Source organism: Bubalus bubalis, chromosome 23, assembly GCF_019923935.1.
Source record: "Bubalus bubalis isolate 160015118507 breed Murrah chromosome 23, NDDB_SH_1, whole genome shotgun sequence".
In the NCBI taxonomy this organism is placed as follows: domain Eukaryota; kingdom Metazoa; phylum Chordata; class Mammalia; order Artiodactyla; family Bovidae; genus Bubalus; species Bubalus bubalis.
In genome coordinates, this window is record NC_059179.1 from 413,156 (window position 1) to 435,943 (window position 22,788).

At 37.9% G+C, this 22,788-nt stretch overlaps 1 pseudogene; it reads right to left on the bottom strand.

Moving 5' to 3' along the window:
• Window positions 1-694: 694 nt before the first annotated feature.
• On the bottom strand, window positions 695-18,690 carry LOC102390791 (annotated as a pseudogene).
• Between the last annotated feature and the right edge of the window lie 4,098 nt (window positions 18,691-22,788).

Sequence of the window (22,788 nt, forward strand, 5' to 3'; positions counted from 1 at the left end):
AATAAATAAGTTTTTAAAAAACCTAAAGGAAATTTGGGATTTCTTTCAAAAGTTTTATGAATGAGGATTCCATTACACCAATACTAATATCTACATATATTTCTTAGAATAATAACTTAAGATACCCAATGATCTTAACTGATATATAAGGTGAACAAAGGAAAAACCAACCAAAAGAAGCAAGGAAAGGAAACCCTTTCTTCCTGATATGGTTGACAGGCTTTGGTAAATAGTTTGCAAATTATTAAGCCCTCCAAATCAAACAAATTGTCATTGCCTTAGCATCATTTGGTAAATCTGTCTTTCATAAATTTCTACCATTATGAGTACTATGGGTAGAATTATCTGACATATATTAATTTTACAGAGCAATAGCAATGCTTTATGAATTTCAGCATGGTGGGTGGTGGTGGTTTAGTCACTAAGTCCTGTCAAACTCTTGAGACCCCATGGACTGTAGCCTGCCAGGCTCCTCTGTCCATGTGATTCTCCAGGCAACAATACTGGAGTGGGTTGCCATTTCTTTATCCATTTAAGGTTTTAGTCATTTTAATACAGTAAAGTAACACAAGCTAATGACTGGAAACTATTTCAAGACTCACAGGTGAATTATAAAAGAAAAAGACAAGTCAATCAGAAAAGGTGACTTATTAGTTGAAAATTTTTCTCTAATTGGTCAGAGAATACAATTATATTACATACCTCTGACTAAATGTGTACCTGATTTGACAATTAATTTCTCTTGAAACACTTTCCTTATTGATCTTTTAACATCTTTGTTCTGAAGGCTGTAGATCAAAGGGTTTAGCAAAGGACTCACAAAGACATAAAAAACAGCTGAATTTTTTATCTGTTCTACAGATGCCTCAGAAGGTGGCCTCAGATACATCCAGAACAGTGTCCCATAAAACATAATGACAACTGTCAGATGAGACCCACAAGTGGAGAAAGACTTGCACCTCCCTTCTGGAGAACAACCTTGCAGAATGGCTGTAAAGATGACAATGTAGAAGATGAGGATGATGGTGAGAGCAAACATGAGGTTGGAACCAGCCACCGCAAACGTGGCAGTTTCATTGACATAAGTATCTGAGTAGGCCAGGACTAGGAAAGGTGGGTCCACACAGTAAAAGTGGTTGATTTCATTGTGTCCACAGTAGGAGAGGTGGAGCATCATGATGGTCTGGGTAAGACCATTTGCAAAGCTATAAGTATAAGTAGCAGCAATGAGAGAGAGGTAGACACCTCAGGACATTTTGCTGCCATATAACAAGGGTTTTCAGTTGGCCATGTAGCAGTCATAAGTCATTGCTTTGAGCATATAGCTATCTGTGAGCCCCAAGGAAATGGAAAAGTCAAATTGTATAAAGCAACCAAGGAAGGAAATGTTTTTTTCTTAGATGAGAGATTAACCAGCATCTGAGGAATGACATTGGTGGTATAACAGAGATCTACAAAGGAGAGGTGGCTGAGGAAGAAGTACATTGGAGTGTGAAACTTTGAGTCAGTTTGATTAACAAAATCATGCTCACATTGCTGATGACTGTGATCTGATAGATGACTAGTGAGCGAGTGAGCAAGTGAAGTCGCTCAGTCGTGTCCAACTCTTTGAGACCCCATGGACTATCAGGCTCCTCTGTCCACGGGATTTTTCAGGCAAGAGTACTGGAGTGAGTTGCCATTTCCTTCTCCAGGGTATCTTCCCAACCCAGGGATCGAACCTAGGAAGACCACAAAAAGGGCAGGCTGCAACTCAGCTCAATCTGTCAGTCCCAGGAGGATAAATTCAGTCACATCTGTTTAGTTTTCTTTAACATTGTGTTTGCTCAGCTTCCAATGACTTCAAAAATAAAGGAAATAAAAATTAATTGGTCCTCATTTTGATATTTGGCAAATCTAATACAGTTATGTAAAGTTTAAAAATAAAATAAAATTAAAAAAAAATAAAAAGTTAAAGAAGGAAAAAAAAAAAATTAATTGGTCCTTTGTCTTTTTTCCATTACTCACATGGTGTCATCTGATGCCTACCTCTCTCAAACTTTTAAATACATGTCGTATAAATGGCTGATTCATGTCAATGTATGGCAAAAACTAGTACAATATTGTAAAGTAATTAGTCTCCAATTAAAATAAGTAAATTATTATTTTTTTAAAGTAACCTAAGAGACATCTCTGGGAATCCAGTGGTGCTACAATCCAAGGGGTGAGAGTTGGATCTCCACATAGGAAGCTAAGATCCCACATGTCTCATTGACATGTTCTATATATAGAACAGGAGCCATATTATGAGAAATTCAGTAAGTACTTTAAACATTGTCCACATAGAAAAATTCTTTTAAAAAAGCACAGAAATATCCTAGTAAACATGTATTTGATGTTTTCAATAGTTAATGTAGAGTTCCTTTACATAAAAGTAGTCATATTTTCCAATGCTTTTGCACAAGTCTTTTCCTATATGAAAATCTTTTATCTTTTCTCCAATTCATTCTCAAGAATTGGTCACTGACATTTCCTCTTAAACGTTGCTTTTCTTTGAAATTGTGATGTTTGTTTTCAGTATAATTTTGGTGCAGTGTCTAAAAAATCAGCCAATAGCTCATGCATTTTCTGAGCTGAATGGACTTAAGGAAGTAGAACAGATAGATACTTATAGAACAAGTGTCTGTCTACCTGCCACTCTAACCTCAGGGACATTTTAAGTTAATCCCTCACATCACAACATAAAGTGATGCCAGTTCACTTCATCCACTCTTGCCTGCCTAAGGTGGCCCTCACATCACCAAAACTTGTTTCACTTTTAAGACATCTCAGGATATCCTTTAGTTCAGTTCAGTAGCTCAGTCATGTACAACTCTTTGCAAACTATGAATCACAGCACGTCAGGCCTCCCTGTCCATCACCAACTCCCGGAGTTCACTCAGACTCATGTCCATCGAGTCAGTGATGCCATCCAGCCATCTCATCCTCTGTTGTCCCCTTCTCCTCCTGCCCCCAAACCCTCCCAGCATCAGGGTCTTTTCCAATGAGTCAACTCTTTGCATGAGATGGCCAAAGTACTGGAGTTTCAGCTTTAGCATCATTCCTTCCAAAGAAATCCCAGGGCTGATCTCCTTTAGAAAGGACTGGTTGGATCTCCTTGCTGTCCAAGGGACTATCAAGAGTCTTCTCCAACACCACAGTTCAAAAGCATCAATTCTTCGGCACTCAACCTTCTTCACAGTCCAACTCTCACATCCATACATGACCACAGGAAAAGCCTTGACTAGATAGACCTTTGTTGGCAAAATAACGTCTCTGATTTTCAATATGCTATCCAGGTTGGTCATAACTTTCCTTCCAAGGAGTAAGTGTCTTTTGATTTTGTGGCTGCAGTCATCATCTGCAGTGATTTTGGAGCCCAAAAAGATGAAGTCTGACACTGTTTCCACCGTTTCCCCATCTATGTCCCATGAAGTGATGGGACCAGAACGCATGATCTTAGTTTTCTGAATGTTGAGCTGTAAGCCAACTTTTTCCTTCTTCACTTTCACTTTCATCAAGAGGCTTTTTAGTTCCTCTTCACTTTCTGCCATAAGGGTGGTGTCATCTGCATATCTAAGGTTATTGATATTTCTCCCAGCAATCTTGATTCCAGCTTGTGCTTCTTCCAGTCCAGCGTTTCTCATGATGTACTCTGTATATAAGTTAAATAAGCAGGGTGACAACATACAGCCTTGACGTCCTCCTTTTCCTATTTGGAACCAGTCTGTTGTTCCATGTCCAGTTCTAACTGTTGCTTCCTGACCTTCATATAGGTTTCTCAAGAGGCAGGTCAGGTGGTCTGCTATTCCCATCTCTTTCAGAATTTTCCACAGTTTATTGTGATCCACACAGTCAAAGGCTTTGGCATAGTCAATAAAGCAGAAATAGGTGTTTTTCTGGAACTCTATTGCTTTTTCCATGATTCAGTGGATGTTGGCAATTTGATCTCTGGTTCCTCTGCCTTTTCTAAAACCAGCTTGAACATCAGGGAGTTCACGGTTCATGTATTGCTGAAGCCTGGCTTGGAGAATTTTGAGCATTACTTTACTAGCGTGTGAGATGAGTGCAATTGTGTGGTAGTTTGAGCATTCTTTGGCATTGCCTTTCTTTGGGATTGGAATGAAAACTGATCTTTTCCAGCCCTGTGGCCACTGCTGAGTTTTCCAAATATACTGGCATATTGAGTGCAGCACTTTCACAGCATCATCTTTCAGGATTTGAAATAGCTCAATTGGAATTCTATCACCTCCACTAGCTTTGTTCGTAGTGATACTTTCTAAGGCCCACTTGACTTCACATTCCAGGATGTCTGGCTCTAGGTCAGTGATCACATCATCATAATTATCTGGGTCGTGAAGATCTTTTTTGTACAATTCTTTTGTGTACTCTTGCCACCTCTTCTTAATACCTTCTGCTTCTGTTTGGTCCATACCACTTCTGTCTTTTATCGAGCCCATCTTTCCATGAAATGTTCCCTTGGTATCTCTAATTTTCCTGAAGAGATCTCTAGTCTTTCCCATTCTATTGTTGTCCTCTACTTCTTTCCATTGATCGCTGAGGACCTCTTTCTTATCTCTCCTTGCTATTCTTTGGAACTCTGCATTAAGATGTTTATATCTTTCCTTTTCTCCTTTGCTTTTTGCTTCTCCTCTTTTCACAGCTATTTGTAAGGCCTCCCCAGACAGCCATTTTGCTTTTTTGCATTTCTTTTCCATGAGGATGTTCTTGATCCCTGTCTCCTGTACAATGTAACGAACCTCATTCCATAGTTCATCAGGCATTGTATCTATCAGATCAAGGCCCTTAAATCTATTTCTCACTTTGGCCTTGGAATATGGAATGAAGCAGGGCAAAGACTAATAGACTTTTGCCAAGAAAATGCACTGGTCATAGCAAACACCCCCTTCCAACAACAGAAGAGAAGACTGTACACATGGATATCACCAGATGGTCAACACCGAAATCCGATTGATTATATTTTTGCAGCCAAAGATGGAGAAGCTCTATACAGTCAGCAAAAACAAGACCGGGAGCTGACTGTGGCTTAGATCATGAGCTCCTTATTGCAAATTCAGACTTAAATTGAAGAAAGTAGGGAAAACCACTAGACCATTCAGGATATCCTTAGTTTTGTTTATTATAGCCAATTATTGAGGGCATAATTTGGTTCATGGGACACAAATGTAAGTCAGTTCTTTTTTCTATAAAAATAGATAAGTATACATTACACAAAAATATGTGTAGCTTTTTATACAAACACACATATTATATCACTGATATTAAATAATAAAGGAGGGCCTAATTAGGGGAAAATATCATATGAAAAGTTTTCTCTTGGGAGAGGAGACAATTATTTTAAAATGATTGTCAGACACATCCCCAAACTGTAATGATTTTGCTGAAACTACCCCTCATTTTAACTCTTACAGAGGGTAAGAATAAATTCTATGATAGAAATTTGATTCAAGTTCTTTAAAACATGTAAATGGTCACACTGATAATAATAATCATATTACCTACAAAATTGTGATATTATGTGAAAAATCATAAGGTCCACTTTTCAACTTTTGTGAATGATAAAGGAGACCATAAAGGCAATGCTGGAAGAATCTATACTTCTGTTCAGTAGCACGAAAAACCTAGTAGTAGGTCATTGTTATAACAACTCTTATTAAAAGCTACAGTACAGGGATGGACACAGATCATGTTTAAAGCACTTTGTAAATGAAGAACCACCCCTGCTTTCTCACGCATTTACACTACTTCATTATCCTACTGAGATATTTGAATTTATTGACCAGAGTGGTAAATTGAAAGTGAAAGTGAAAGTCACTAAGTCGTGTCCAACTGTTTGTGACCCAATGAACTATACAGTCCATGGAATTCTCCTGGCCAGAGTTCTGAAGTAGGTAGCTTTTACCTTCTCCAGGGGATCTTCCCAACCCAGGGATCAAACCCAGGTCTCCCACGTTGCAGGCAGATTATTTACCAGCTGAGCCACAAGGGAAGCCCATGCCAAAGTCATCTAAATTAATGAAATCACATCATTTGGTTTCCTTTTATAAGCACTTATGCTACAATAAACTGTGGAAAATTCTGAAAGAGATGGGAATACGAGACCACCTGACCTGCCTCTTGAGAAACATATATGCAGGTCAGGAAGCAATAGTTAGAACTGGACTTGGAACAACAGACTGGTTCCAAATAGGCAAAGAAAGACGTCAAGGCTGTATATCATCACCCTGCTTATTTAACGTATATGCAGAGTACATCATGAGAAATGCTGGGCTGGAAAAAGCACAAGCTGGAATCAAGATTGCCAGGAGAAGTGTCAATAAGCTCAGATATGCAGATGACACCACCATTATGGCAGAAAGTGAAGAGGAATGAAAAAGCCTCTTGATGAAAGTGAAAGTGGAGAGTGAAAAAGTTGGCTTACAGCTCAACATTCAGAAAACGAAGATCATGCCTTCTTGTCCCATCAATTCATGGGAAATAGATGGGGAAACAGTGGAAACAGTGTCAGACTTTATTTTGGGGGGTTCAAAAATCACTGCAGATGGTGATTGCAACCACGAAATTAAAAGACTCTTACTCCTTGGAAGGAAAGTTATGACCAACCTATATAACATATTCAAAAGCAGAGACATTACCTTGCCAACAAAGGTCCGTCTAGTCAAGGCTATGGTTCTTCCTGTGGTCATGTATGGATGTGAGAGTTGGACTGTGACGAAAGCTGAGCGCCAAAGTATTGATGCTTTTGAACTGTGGTGTTGGAGAAGACTCTTGAGAGTCCCTTGGACTGCAAGGAGATCCAACCAGTCCATTCTAAAGAGATCAGCCCTGGGATTTCTTTGGAAGGAATGATGCTGAAGCTGAAACTCCAGTACTTTGGCCACCTCATGCAAAGAGTTGACTCATTGGAAAAGACCCTGATGCTGGGAGGGATTGGGGGCAGGAAGAAAAGGGGATGACAGAGGATGAGATGGCTGTATGGCATCACTGACTCGATGGACGTGAGTTTGGGTGAACTCTGGGAGTTGGTGATGGACAGGGAGGCCTGGCGTGCTGCAATTCATGGACTTACAAAGAGTTGGACACGACCGAGTGACTGAACTGAACTGAACTGATGCTTATAGTTATTGTCATAACAAGCAAACATTATTTTGTTTTTGGATTGTTTCTTTAATCTCTATATTTATTAAATCATCAATAAGACCCCCAAATAATTAACATCTCCATTCCATATTTACTGTGCAGAAATGAGACAGTGCAAGCAGTCAACATGTTAGATCATTTACTTGAATACTTCATGGTTATGACGTTCCTTCACAAAAACAGAGCACAACATCCTACATGATGGGGCAAGGAAAACTCAGAGAGAAGTGGGCAGAGATGGCTCTGGAGTCTAACAAGCTTTGTACTCTGGACAATCACCCTCATGCTGAGCTCTGCCATGTGGTCTTTGATCTATTTTTCTTTTTCCATTATGATACCACTCCAAGGTACATTTATAAATATTTGTACTATGAGAAAATAGAAAAAAAAAAAAGTAAACCTGCTTATTTTTTTCATCTGTATGTTAATGAGAGTGGTAATTTTCACTTAATGAGTTCTCACACTTACCTGTCTGAGGTAAGTGTCCAAAACAATTAGTCCAGTACTTAGAAATGACTCCTGAATCTGAGAGTCACATTTTACATTTGTCAAACTGAACTGTATCTTACATATGATGTGTGTGCTTATGGCATCCTGTTTTGTGGGGGAAACATAGCATATCACTTGCATCAGGTGAAAGTTAGTGGCAATTAGAGGGGGCAACATAGGAGAAAGTGGACTACACTGGTGGCCCAGATGGTTAAGAAATGCCTGCAATGCAGGTGACATGGGTTCAATCCCTGGTTCGGGAAGACCCTCTCCACTCCAGTATTCTTAGCTCAATAAGTCATGGACAGAGGAGCCTGGTGAGCTTTGGTCCATGCAAAGATTTGCACATGACTGAGTGATGAGCACATTCACTTTTTTTTTCACTTTCATAGTAGAAAGTACTCAATAGCAGTAATTACTTAGCTGATGATCTAGGTACCACTAATACATTTTTACCCACATTACACAGAAAGAGAAGAATACTTTTAAAAAAGAACATTGCCTAATTTATAAAATAATGATTTTCATACAACTTTCAATGAAGAATGTTTCTCACATTGTATTTATTCTAAATATGTGCTGCTGTTTTTTATGCAAACTCAGATTATTTTATTGATTCATTTTATAATTGTTTATAAAAGCATTTGCTAAATTATGAGAGTACATTTCAGGCCACAATTTTATTTTTATTGATTAAAGTATCTATTTCTAATATCCAATATATATATTAACAATACCAAGTCTTACCTGTGAAAGGAGAATGATTTCCCAGGGACAGCACTGATGTGAAGACTCTGAGAAGTTTATACCAGAATGTCACAGAAGGACCAGCTCCCTAAGGTTCAATTATTTTTCATAGAAAATCATTCAGGCTATAAACAAACATAAGTGTTTCACTTTTTTTTTTAATCTTAAGTTTATTGAAGACAAGAATTCTTGCCACACCCCAATATTATCAGGGAATCAAATCCCTTGAAATGGTAAAGCAATGGGACTCAATGTTTGTTTGAACTTAAGCCTAAATGTCTTGACATTTTGAGCTGATGGGGGAATATATTAAGTTATTCATATTTTGCAGATATTCAATTCAGTTACTCAATCGTGGCCGATTTTTGCAACCCCAGAATCGCAGCTTACCAGGCCTCCCTGTCCATCACCAACTCCCGGAGTTAACCCAAACCCATGCCCATTGAGTTGGTGATGCCATCCAGCCATCTCATCCTCTGCAATCCCCTTCTCCTCCTACCCCCAATCTCTCCCAGCATCAGGGTCTTTTCTAATGAGTCAACTCTTCGCATGAGGTGGCCAAAGTACTGGAGCTTCAGCTTCAGCATCAGTCCATCCAATGAACACTCAGGACTGATCTCCTTTAGAATGGACTGGTTGGATCTCCTTGCACTCCAAGGGACTCGCAAGAGTCTTCTCCAGCACCACAGTTCAAAAGCATCATTCCTCGGTGCTCAGCTTTCCTCACATACCAACTCTCACATCCATACATGACCACCGGAAAAACCATAGCCTTGATTAAACGGACCTTTGTTGGCAAAGTAATGTCTTTGCTTTTCAATATGCTATCTAGGTTGGTCATAACTTTCCTTCCAAGGAGTAAGTGTCTTTTAATATCATGGCTGCAGTCACCATCTGCAGTGATTTTTGAACCCCAAAAAATAAAGTCTGACACTGTTTTCACTGTTTCCCCATCTATTTCCCATGAAGTGATGGGACTAGATGCTATGATCTTAGTTTTCTGAATGTTGAGCTTTAGGCCAACTTTTTCACTCTCCTCTTTCACTTTCATCAAGAGGCTTTTTAGTTCCTCTTCACTTTCTGCCTAAGGGTCGTGTCATCTGCATATCTGAGGTTATTGATATTTCTCCCAGCAATCTTGATTCCAGCTTGTGCTTCTTCATAATGTACTCTGTTTATAAGTTAAATAAGCAGGGTGACAATATACAGACTAATACTCCTTTTCCTACTTGGAACCAGTCTGTTGTTCCATGTCCAGTTCTATCTATTGCTTACTGACCTGCATATAGGTTTCTCAAGAGGCAGGTCAGGTGATCTGGTATCCCCATCTCTTTCAGAATTTTCCACAGTTTATTGTGATCCACACAGTCAAAGGCTTTGGCATAGTCAATAAAGCAGAAATAGATGTTTTTCTGGAACTCTCTTGCTTTTTTCATGGTCCTGCAGTTGTTGGCAATTTGATCTCTGGTTCCTCTGCCTTTTCTAAAACCAGCTTGAACATCTGGAAGTTCATGCTTCACATATTGCTGAAGCCTGGCTTGAAGAATTTTGAGCATTACTTTACTAGCATGTGAGATGAGTGAAACTGTGTGGTAGTTTGAGCATTCTTTGGCATTGCCTTTCTTTGGGATTGAAATTAAAACTGACCTTTTCCAGTCCTGTGGCCACTGCTGAGTTTTCCAAATTTGCTGGCATATTGAGGGCAGCACTTTTACAGCATCATCTTTCAGGATTTGAAATAGCTCAACTGAAATTCCATCACCTCCACTAGCTTTGTTCGTAGTGATGCTTTCTAAGGCCCACTTGACTTCACATTCCAGGATGTCTGGCTCTAGATTAGTGATCACACCATCATTATTATCTGGGTCATGAAGATCTTTTTTGTACAGTTCTTCTGTGCATTCTTGCCACCTCTTCTTAATGTCTTCTGCTTCTGTTAGGTCCATACCACTTCTGTCTTTTATCGAGCCCATCTTTCCATGAAATGTTCCCTTGGTATCTCTAATTTTCTTGAAGAGATCTCTAGTCTTTCCCATTCTTTTGTTTTCCTCTATTTCTTTCCATTGATCGCTGAGGAAGGCTTTCTTATCTCGTCTTGCCATTCTTTGAAACTCTGCATCAGATGCTTATATCTTTCCTTTTCTCCTTTGCTCTTTGCTTCTCTCCTTTTCACAGCTATTTGTAAGGCCTCCCCAGACAGCCATTTGGCATTTTTGCATTTCTTTTCCATGGGGATGGTCTTGATCCCTGTCTCCTGTACAGTGTAACGAACCTCATTCCATAGTTCATCAGGCACTCTATCAGATCTAGGCCCTTAAATCTATTTCTCACTTCCACTGTATAATCATAAGGGGTTTGATTTAGGCCATACCTGAATGGTCTAGTGGTTTTCTCTACCTTCCTCAATTTAAGTCTGAATTTGGTAATAAGGAATACATTATCTGAGCCACAGTAAACTCCTGGTCTTGTTTTTGTTGACTGTATAGAGCTTCTCCATCTTTGGCTGGAAAGAATATAATCAATCTGATTTTGGTGTTGACCATCTTGTGATGTCCATGTGTAGAGTCTTCTCTTGTGTTGTTGGAAGAGGGTGTTTGCTCTGACCAGTGCATTTTCTTGGCAAAACTCTATTCGTTTTTGCCCCGCTTCATTCTGTATTCCAATGCCAAGTTTGCCTGTTATTCCAGGTGTTTCTTGACTTCCTACTTTTGCATTCCAGTCCCCTATAATGAAAAATGCATCTTTTGTGGGTGTTTGTTCTAAAAGGTCTTGTAGGTCTTCATAGAACCATTCAACTTCAGCTTCTTCAGCATTACTGATTGGGGCATAGACTTGGATTACTGTGATATTGAATGTTTTGCCTTGGAAATGAATAGAGATCATTCTGTCATTCTTGAGATTGCATCCAAGTACTGCATTTCGTACTCTTTTGTTGACCATGATGGCTACTCCATTTCTTCTGAGGGATTCCTGCCCACAGTAGTAGATATAATGTTCATCTGAGTTAAATTAACACATTCCAGTCCATTTTAGTTCGCTGATTCCTAGAATGTCGACATTCACTCTTGCCATCTCTTGTTTGACCACTTCCAATTTGCCTTGATTCATGGACCTGACATTCCTGGTTCCTATGCAATATTGCTCTTTATAGCATCGGACCTTGCTTCTATCACCAGTCATATCCACAGCTGGGTATTATTTTTGTTTGGCTCCATCCTTTCATTCTTTCTGGAGTTATTTCTCCACTGATCTCCAGTAGTGTATTGGGCACCTACTGACCTGGGGAATTCCTCTTTCAGTATCCTATCATTTTGCCTTTTCATACTGTTCATGGGGTTCTCAAGGCAAGAATACTGAAGTGGTTTGCCATTCCCTTCTCCAGGGAAACAAGTAGAGGTTAATTAACTTTCCCTGGAACCTACAGTTAATAAACTGTGAGGCTGGGATCCAACAGATTATTAGTTAATGATATTGTGTTGCTTAGAATAGAAATGTGGCACGTTCACACAATGCTGCACATTATCTGGTTATAAAGGCATTCACTTATCAATTAATCTGTTCATTCATACCATCCACATAGTTGTCAAATATTCAGAGAAAATCTTCTGTTTGCCACTGTGTGGTCAATGGAGAAAGTGTAAGAAAAACATAAAGATAGTTTTTGTCCTTCAAATATTTCTGTTTCATGGTAGAAGGCATGAGGAATGGAAACTGTACAGTAAAATTCTAAATAATTTAGATTGAATAAAAATTATGTTGGAAAGTGAAAAAGAGTAGATCTTTTCACTACTCAAAAACTATAATGCAAAGGACGTAGTGATAGTTTATTAACTCACATGATATTTATTCAGAATATCTCTATTCTAGGTTTTGTGATTAAAAATCTGACTTTAAATTACTGAGCAGAGCTAGACAAGGACCTTATACCTGGCCCTCATGACACTGAGAATACTGGGAATAATATGATCATGAGTCAGTTACAATGATAATATTAAAAATGCAATTTTAAAATTTCTATGAATTAAACTTATATGATACTGTAAGAATATATCCTTATAAGAAACGAATCGCCAGTCCAGGTTCGATTCAGGATACAGGAAGCTTGAGGCTGGTGCACTGGGATGACCCAGAGGGATGGTATGGGGAGGGAAGAGGGAGGGGGCTCAGGGTGGGGAACATGTGTACACCTGTGGTGGATGCATGTTGATGTATGGCAAAACCAATACAATTTTGTAAAGTAATAATAATAATAATAGTAATAGTTCAGGATGGGGAACACATGTATACCTGTGGCGGATTCATTTTGATTTTTGGCAAAACTAATACAATTATGTAAAGTTTAAAAAATAAAATAAAATAAAAATAATAATAATTTTTAAAAAGACAAAAAAAAGAATATATCTTGAGGATATGACTTTAAGAAATCAGCAAAGATGCACTGAAAATACAAAAACATAAATATAACTAAATCCCAACAAACACTGAAACTGAATATTACAAATTGAAAAAGATAGCATCTTATCCACAGAGAAATAACAAATAATCTGGTAATACATCCATCTGCATAGCCAAATAAAAAGAAGCCAGAATATAAGATATTTTAAATTCTGAAAGCAAGTATCTGTCTTTTTACATTTATACCCAAATAAATTCTCCTTTGAGAATGGACAAGTGATATTCTCAGATAAGTGGATATAGAGACAGACTTTCAAAGAACTGATGAAGGATATATGTCACACAGGTGAAAACTAAACCAGAAATGAAGAGTGGGTGCCATATAATAGTCAGAAAAAAATTGATAAATGTCACAAAAGTTAAAGGAACCCAAACATTGAATCACCATTTAATATAATTATAACTGTAATAATATACAATATCAGTTCAGTTCAGTTCAGTTGCTCAGTCATGTCCAACTCTTTGCGACCCCATGAGTAGCAGCACGCAAGGCTTCCTTGTCCATCAGCAGCTCCCGAAGTTCACCCAAACTCATGTCCATCGAGTCGGTGATGCCATCCAGCTATCTCATCCTCTGTCGTCCCCTTCTCCTCCTGCCCCAAATCCCTCCCAGCATCAGGGTCTTTTCCAATGAGTCAACTCTTCACATGAGGTGAACGAAGTATTGGAGTTTCAGCTTCAGCATCAGTCCTTCCAATGAACACCCAGGACTGGTCTCCTTTAGGATGAACTGGTTGGATATCCTTGCAGTCCAAGGGACTCTCACGAGTCTTCTCCAACACCACAGTTTAAAAGCATCAATTCTTTGGCGCTAAGCTTTCTTCACAGTCCAACTCTCACATCCATACACAACCACTGGAAAAACCATAGCCTTGACTAGACGGACCTTTGTTGGCAAAGTAATATCTCTGCTTTTGAATATGCTATCTAGGTTGGTCATAACTTTTCTTCCAAGGAGTAAGCGTCTTTTAATTTTATGGCTGCAATCACCATCTGCAGTGATTTTGGAGCCCCCCAAAATAAAGTCAGCCACTGTTTCCACTGTTTCCCTATCTATTTCCCATGAAGTGATGGGACCAGATGCCATGATCTTAGATTTCTGAAAGTTGAGCTTTAAGCCAACTTTTTCACTCTTCTCTTTCACTTATAGATATTTAAAGTTCATTAATAAATGATTTAATATTAATGATTTTTTCTATACCTGCAAATGAAAGTTTATAAGTTAGAAGTAGGATGAATTCATAATTAAAATGTTGTATGTTCCTTTTATTATTTAATAGCAAAGTAGATGTACTGATTAATGAAGACTAAGTTAAGACAAGTATGCATATACAATTTAAGGAAACTTATTAATAATAGAAAATAGAATGTGTCATAGTCAAACAAGGATTGAAAAGGAGGGAAAGTTGCAAAATATGATTTAATTCACAGTAGTAAAAGAGAAAAAGCATAAAGAAGTTTGTGAAAAGCACAAAGTTGTCAGAAATATTCAAAAGTGTCAATATCCACAATAAAATAAGAAATAGTGATCAAAAGGACTTCAAGCCTGAAAGTAAAAATGTCAAAATAAGCATACTAGACATAACCAACTAAAAACAAACAAAAAGCATCCAAGTATATGTGATTATCAGACAAATCACACTTGTAGACTTTATACATCATAGAAGGGATAGAAAGTATAAATGATAAAAGGAAGAATACTAGTTCAGTACTTGATAAGACCTAATAATATAGTCTCAATAGTTTTAAAAACTACAAAAGAAAATAGGCAAATCCACATCATCTTTCTCCATTTTCATGTATGAAAATTCATTCTGAAGGCTGTCTTTTCACCTTGCTAATAGTTTCCTTTGATGTGCAGAAGCTTTTAAGGTTAATAAGGTCCCATTTGTTTATTTTTGCTTTTATTTCCAATATTCTGGGAGGTGGGTCATAGAGGATCCTGCTGTGATGTATGTCAGAGAGTGCTTTGCCTATGTTCTCCTCTAGGAGTTTTATAGTTTCTGGTCTTACGTTTAGATCTTTAATCCATTTTGAGTTTATTTTTGTGTATGGTGTTAGAAAGTGTTCTAGTTTCCTTCTTTTACAAGTGGTTGACCAGATTTCCCAGCACCACTTGCTAAAGAGATTGTCTTTAATCCATTGTATATTCTTGCCTCCTTTGTCAAAGATAAGGTGTCCATATGTGCGTGGATTTATCTCTGGGATTTCTATTTTGTTCCATTGATCTATATTTCTGTCTTTGTGCCAGTACCATACTGTCTTGATAACTGTGGCTTTGTAGTAGAGCCTGAAGTCAGGTAGGTTGATTCCTCCAGTTCCATTCTTCTTTCTCAAGATCGCTTTGGCTATTCGAGGTTTTTTGTATTTCCATACAAATTGTGAAATTATTTGTTCTAGCTCTGTGAAGAATGCTGTTGGTAAGGACACTGAAGATCTGATAAAAGAAAATTCACTAGACAGACTTGATAGGACCCTGGTCTGCTCAGCTCCCATCTCTTCTAAGCATGTTTCAGTGTCATAATCTCCCCCAGATATGCCTCAGGAAGAGATGCCAAATGTCTATGATATGCAGAGATGCAGGATCTGAGTTGCTAAAACAATGAAATAAAAGGATCTGTTGTTATAGCACAGGGAAGGCTGTTCAATATTCTATATTAATTTAAATGGGAAAACAATTTGAAAAATATAGATACATGTATATGTATGACTAAGTCACTTTGCTGTTCAGTTCAGTTCAGTTGCTCAGTCGTGTCCAACTCTTTGCGACCCCATGAATCACAGGACGCCAGGCCTCCCTGTCCATCACCAACTCCCGGAGTTCACTCAGACTCACGTCCATCGAGTCAGTGATGCCATCCAGCCATCTCATCCTCTGTTGTCCCCTTCTCCTCCTGCCCCCAATCCCTCCCAGAATCAGAGTCTTTTCCAATGAGTCAACTCTTCACATGAGGTGAACGAAGTATTGAAGTTTCAGCTTTAGCATCATTCCTTCCAAAGAAATCCCAGGGCTGATCTCCTTCAAATGGACTGGTTGGATCTCCTTGCAGTCCAAAGTCACTTTGCTGTACACCTGAAACTAACACAATATTGTTAATCAACTATGCTCCAAAATGAAATAAAAATTTAAAAAATGAAAAATGTGGCATTGTGTATTATATTAATTGCTAGTTATCCTGGCACTGGTAGCCTTTATGTTGGTTTATATTTTGGATGTCTACTGGAAATCATTCATAATAACAACAAAAAAATGAAACCTCAAAACTAGTTTTCTGATAGGGATATAAATAGCTTAAAACACTTAAAAGAAATAATAAAAATATTCTCTAGTATATTTAGGATTTACATCAACAATCTTATGAATGAGGATTCTATTGGACCAGTACTAATACCTAAAGATACATCTTGGGGTAATAACCTGAGATTCTTAAAATCTTCATTCCTATATAATTTGAATGGAAAGTACAAAAGAAACAATCCAACAAACAAGCTTACATGTTTGGTGACTATAGGTAATGTAGATAGAATAATCTGTCTTTTGCTAAGTTTATAGAACAATGGCAGTGCTGTTTGGTCTCGTGTCTTAATATATGTGTGGTATTATTTTAATATGCTGAGTCAAAATTAACAATTTGATAACATTCTTCTAAGTCTCATAGGTGATTTACAAAAGGAAAAGAATAGTCAATAGCCAAAATGATTTGTTAATTTAAAGTGCTCACTGACTGATCAGAGAATATGGATATGTTACATACCTGTGACCAAAATGTCTATGCTATTTGGCAAATAATTTATTTTGAATCACTCTTCTTACTGCTTTTTAAACATTTCCTCTGCCAGTGGATCTTCTCAACCCAGTTCTGAAACCTGTATTTTCTGAGTCGCCAACACTGCAAGCAGATCCTTTACCACTGAGCCACTGGAGAAGCCTCTTTAACAGTTCTAAAAATTGTAAATCACTATGCTGAACACCCAGCTTCCCTGGTGGCTCAGACACTAAGTAATCTGCCCACAATGCAGGAGACCTGGGTTCAATCCCTGCGTCTGAAAGATCCCCTAGAGAGGGGCATGTCAACCTACTTGAGTATTCTTGCCTGGAGAATCCCCATGGACAGAGGAGCCTGGCAGGCTACAGTTCATGGGATCACAAAGAGTCGGACATGATTGAGTGACTTTCAAATGTTGTATACCTGAAACTTAAAATTGCAAATCAGTTATAAATCAGTTTTTAAAAAATCAACTCGATTGACCTAACACAACCAAGTTCTGTTCAACTCTCCTCTCTTCTGAGGAGTTTTCCAGTATTGTGATCTTCCCCAACCTGTATGTCCCAGGGGGAGATGCCAAAGGTGTGCAGTCAGGTCCATGACATGGAGATTTGTGCAAATTTGAAACAAAGTGTCATTGTGTGAAAACTTAATGATGATTAGGTATGCTTCAAAAAATGCTCTTTATATTATTCACTATTTTTGTCTGTGAGCTGTTAACAGTGCATACTAAAAAAAAAAATGTGAAAGCCAATATAAGTTAATGCCAGAGGTATATTGGTAAAAAAAAAAAAAATCAAAAGAAATATTTTCAAAAATCTAAAGGAAATTTGGCATTTCTGTCAAACATTTAATCAGTGAGGATTCTGTTAGACCAGTACTAATATCTAAATATAGTTCTTAGAGTAATAATTTAAGATACCCAAAAAGCTTCTTGGATATGTAACGTGAACAAAGGAAAAAACTAACCAACTAAGCAAAAAACATTCCTCCTTATATGATTGACAACTTTTGGAAAATAATTTGGAAAATTTTAAACCCCTAAAATCAAACAAATTGGCATTGTCTTAGCATCATTGGTAATTCTGTCTTTTATAACTTTCTACCTTTATGAATACTGTGCACAGAATTATCTGTCCTTTACTAATATTACAAAAATAACAATGCTGTTTGGTCTTGTCATTGAATTTCCATATGGTATTCATTTTATTTTATTTATTTATTTATTGAGTAGTTTTTTTTTTTTGTTTGTTTGTTTAATTTTACTTGGGGCTGGTGCACTGGGATGACCCAGAAGGATGTTATTCATTTTAAATACACTGAAATGACACAAGCTAATGATCTGACAGATTCTTCCACATTTCATAAGTGAATTGCAAAAGGAAAAAAATAAGTCAATGACAAAAAGTGACTCGTTAATTTAAAATTCTCTGTTAAATATATTACATACCTCTGGCCAAATGTGTACCTAATTTGACAAAAATTTTCTCTTGAATCACTCTCCTTATTGCTCTTTTAACATATTTGTTCTGAAGGCTGTAGATCAAAAGGCTTAGCATAGGACTCAGAAAGATATAAAAAACAGCTGCAATTTTGGTCTGTTCTACAGATGCCTCAGAAGGCAGCCTCAGATACATCAAAGAACAGTGTCCCATTAAAACATAGTGACAACTGTCAGATGAGACCCACAAGTGGAGAAGGACTTGCACCTCCTTTCTGGAGAACGACCTTGCAGAATGGCTGTAAAAATGACAACGTAGGAGATGAGGATGATGGTGAGAGAAAACGTGAGGTTGGAACCAGCCACCACAAACATGGCAGTTTCATTGACATAAGTATCTAAGCAGGCCAGGACTAAGAGCAGTGAGTCTGCACAGTAAAAGTGGTTTATTTCATTGAGTCCACAGAAGGAGAGGCCATCAGGATGGTCTATGCAAGACCATTTGTAAAGCCATAAATATAAGATGTAGCAATGAGAAAGGCAGACACCTCGGGACATTTTGCTGCCATATAACAAGGGTTTGCAGATGGCCATGTAGCAGTCATAAGCCATTGCTATGAGCACATAGCTATCTGTGAGCCCCAAGAAAATGAAAAAGTCAAACTGTATAAAGGGGATTAGGACTTAAACTGGATCTCAACTTTTCTATGATGTTCTAGGATTTGCTGAGAAACCAAATGACAGAATGATCTCTGTTTGTTTCCAAGGCAAACCATTCAGTATCACAGTAATCCAAGTCTAACTAACTCTGCTAGCCTTTGCCCTGCTTCATTTGTACACCAGTATTCTTGCTTTGAGAACCCTATGAACAGTATGAAAAGGCAAGAAGATATGACACTGAAAGATGATCTCCCAGGTTGGTAGGTACCTGATATGCTACTGGAGAAGAGTGGAGAAATAACTCCATCAAGAATGAAGAGTTTGAGCCAAAGTGAAAACAACGCCGAGCTATGGATGTGACAGGTGGTGGAAGTAAAGTCTGATGCTATAAAAACTGATACTGCATAAGAACCTGGACTGTTAGTTCCATGAATCAAGGCGAATTGGAATTGATCAAACAGGAGATGACAAGAGTGAACATCGACATTTTAGGAATCAGTGAACTAAAATGGACCAGAATGGGCAAATTTAATTCAGATGACCATTATATCTACTACCGTGGGCAAAAAATTCCTTAGAAGAAATAGAGTAGCCCTTATAATCAATGAAAGAGTCTGAAATGCAGTACTTGGATGCAATCTCAAAATGAAAGAATGATCTCTGTTTGTTTCCAAGGCAAACCATTCAATATCATGGTAAACCAAGTCTATGCCCCAAACACTAAGGCCGAAGAAACGGAAGTTGAATGGTTCTGTGAAGACCTACAAGACCTTCAAAACTAACACCAAAAAAAAAAAAAATGCCCTTTTTATTATAGGGGAGTGGAATGCAAAAGTAGAAAGTCAAGAAACACCTGGGGTAACAGGCAAGTTGGCCTTGGAATACAGAATGAAGCAGGGCAAAGGTCAATAGAATTTTGCCAAGAGAACACACTGGTCACAGCAAATACCCTCTTCCAACTTTGCTACTCCTGTACATACTCAAAATATTTTCATTTTAACATGAAAGAAATATAAAAATTATTAATATGTTTTAATTTTTTTTCTTGTTCTGAGGCTTTGAATATAGTATGTATTATATATTTATATAGCCCGTCTCCATTTGACTGGTCACATAGTAAGTGCTCAGTGGCCACACATACATAATGGCTACTCTATTGAGCACTGCAGATCTAAAATATCTATTAATCAATTTTTGAGAGATGTCAAATATGCAAAAAAAACGATGACTATTGTTTATTCTTCTATAAATGATTAACATGATAGGGGAAGGGAATAGAAATTGAATATCTCAATATGCCAGCATTCTACATACAGGATCTCATGTCTCCTCAAACAACCCATGGAGGCAATTGTCATTATATTACACTATATTTACTGGAGATGAAATTGAACATCAAAAGGTAGATAATTTCCCCAAAGCACACAGAAGCATTTATACATCCAGTGGATGCAACAAAGTTGATGTGCTTCCAAATCCTTTTCTCTGTTAAAACCTTCAGATTTTCACAAAAAAGAGAAAATCCTAAACAACTTAATCAGAGATGATATGAGCTCAGCATCAGCTAAAATACTTTTATTCTCATTTATATTTAATGAGATCATCGAATCTTGAATATGTGATGATCAGAGGCAAGCCCCCATAGGAGATTACTTCAGATCCATGACTCTTTAAAATATTAATTGAAGTAGGAACCCTGGGGCCATTCCCCACCCACCAATAACTAAATAGTTTTAGAGCTGAAGTTTCTTTATTTATAAAATAAGTATACTATCTGCTCTACCTATTTCATATTTTTTAAAGGAGGACAATAAAAAGAAAGATGGAAAAACATTTCATTTCAATGACTTTTATTCTTCTTCATTATCATGAGTTGTTTTAGCCTGGAATTTGTGTTCCTGGATAAGATAATTGTTTGTAGGCTTTTAGAGCCTCTATCTGATGAATCATTCTGTGACCCAGGAATGGGGGGGTGGCATGTTCCAGGAATCCATATCTTAATTAAACTTTGGAGATGTAAGCAGAAAACTCTGATTGTTACTATTCAGAAGTTAGTCACATCCAATTCATTGTGACCCCATGAACACAGCACTGTTAAAAAACAGAGACATTACTTTGTTAACAAAGGTCCATCTAGTCAATGCTATGGTTTTTTTCCAGGAGTCATGTATGGATGTGAGAGTTGAGCACCGAAGAATTGATGCTTTTGAACTGTGGTGTTGGAGAAGACTCTTAAGAGTCCCTTGGACTGCAAGAAGATCAAAACAGTCCATCCTAAAGGAGATCAGTCCTGAGTGTTCATTGGAAGGACTGATGTTGAAGCTGAAACTCCAATACTTTGGCCACCTGATAAGAAAAGCTTACTCATTTGAAAAGACCCTGATGCTGGGAAAGACTGAGGGCAGGAAGAGAAGGGAACAACAGATGATGAGATGGTTGGATGGCATTACCAACTCAATGGACATGAGTTTGGGTAAACTACAGGAGTTGGTGATGGACAGGGAAGCCAAGTGTGCTGCAGTCCATGGGGATGCAGAGAGTCGGACATGACTGAGTGACTGAACTCAACACAGCATACCAGGCTTCCCTGTCCTTCACTGGTTCATAAAGCTTGCTCAGACTCAAGTCCATTGAATTGGTGATGCCATCCAACCATCTCATCCTCTGCCATCCCCTTTTCCTCCTGCCCTGAATCTTTCTCAGCATCAGGGTCTTTTCCAGTGAGTTGGCTCTTTGCCTCAGGTGGACAATATTGGAGCTTTGGCTTCAGCCTCAGTCCTTCCAGTGAATATTCAGGGTTGATTTTCTTTAGTTTTAGAAAACTCTGATAATGAAAGATATTTCAGGAGAGAAATCTTGCAGCTAATGAATGTTCTCTTCTCCTCAGGGCCAATGGTGGAATAACCTGCACTTCCCACACCATGTAAAAACAAACGTCTACTCCCAAAGACCTAGATATTGATGGAGGCCCACTTTTTGTTACTGGAGATTTACAACCTGTCAAGGTATGTTTAGAAATCCTAAGCACTAGAGAAATATTCCAGGAACTGGTTCTTAGAAAGGTCTACACCTTTGTCTTGAGGAGATCAGGCTGGAGATTCTGGCTTCAAGCATGTTTTCAGATCATCTCTTCTTCTTTTAAGTCCAGGATATAGATTTGAAATAAGTGAAATTGGTGTTGTAAGAAAAGAAGAAAATATGGAATGAATGACTCCATGATCTTGAAAGTCATTCAGGCTAAATCACTCATAGAAGGCATGGCAGTACATTCAACAAGTGCTAAATCACGAAGCATCTATATATCTAGTTATGTCAACAAATTCTAGCTGTTGGAAGAAACTAAGCTGCTATTTTTAGTTTAGGTTCATTTTGGTTCATTTATACATGAAACTCAGCTCAAATGCCTCATAATACACTTAGGACCTCACCTCTAATTCAGACTTCTTAAACAACAGAAAAAGGAAGGCAAACTCCAGAATGTCTCAGCTGTTGACTTTCTAAAACTTCAGCTTAAAAACCAGCATTAAGGATTATTACCAAGATGTTTAGAGTCTGCTTTCAACATAGAAGGTATAAGGATAACCACAGAAAGGTATTTTCCCTCGAGAGGAAATGATGGATCCTGATAATTAAATGCTTAGGAAGAGACTCTATCTCCTTCTGGAAGAATTTAGGAGCTTTCTAAAAACAAAGGAGTGTAGCTTGGTCAGTTGCTGCTTGGACTTTGTGGTAACCAAAATTGTGCAACTTTCTCAAAATAGGTTTTCCCAGTTTTGGAAGACAACCTTCTTTGAATTAGGAAAAAAAAAAGTCTCCTGTCTTGATTTAAAGAAAAAAAAGAAAGAAATAAACTTTGATTGTAGTCTTCAGTCAGTTGTTCTTCACAATGACTCCACAAACAAGTCAGAGCTCTCTAAAGTTTATGAACTCCTAAAGTGAAGTCGCTCAGTCATGTCTCACTCTTTGCAACCCTATGGACTGTAGCCCACCAGGCTCCTCCACCCATGGGATTTTCCAGGCAAGAATACTGGAGTGGGTTTTTATTTCCTT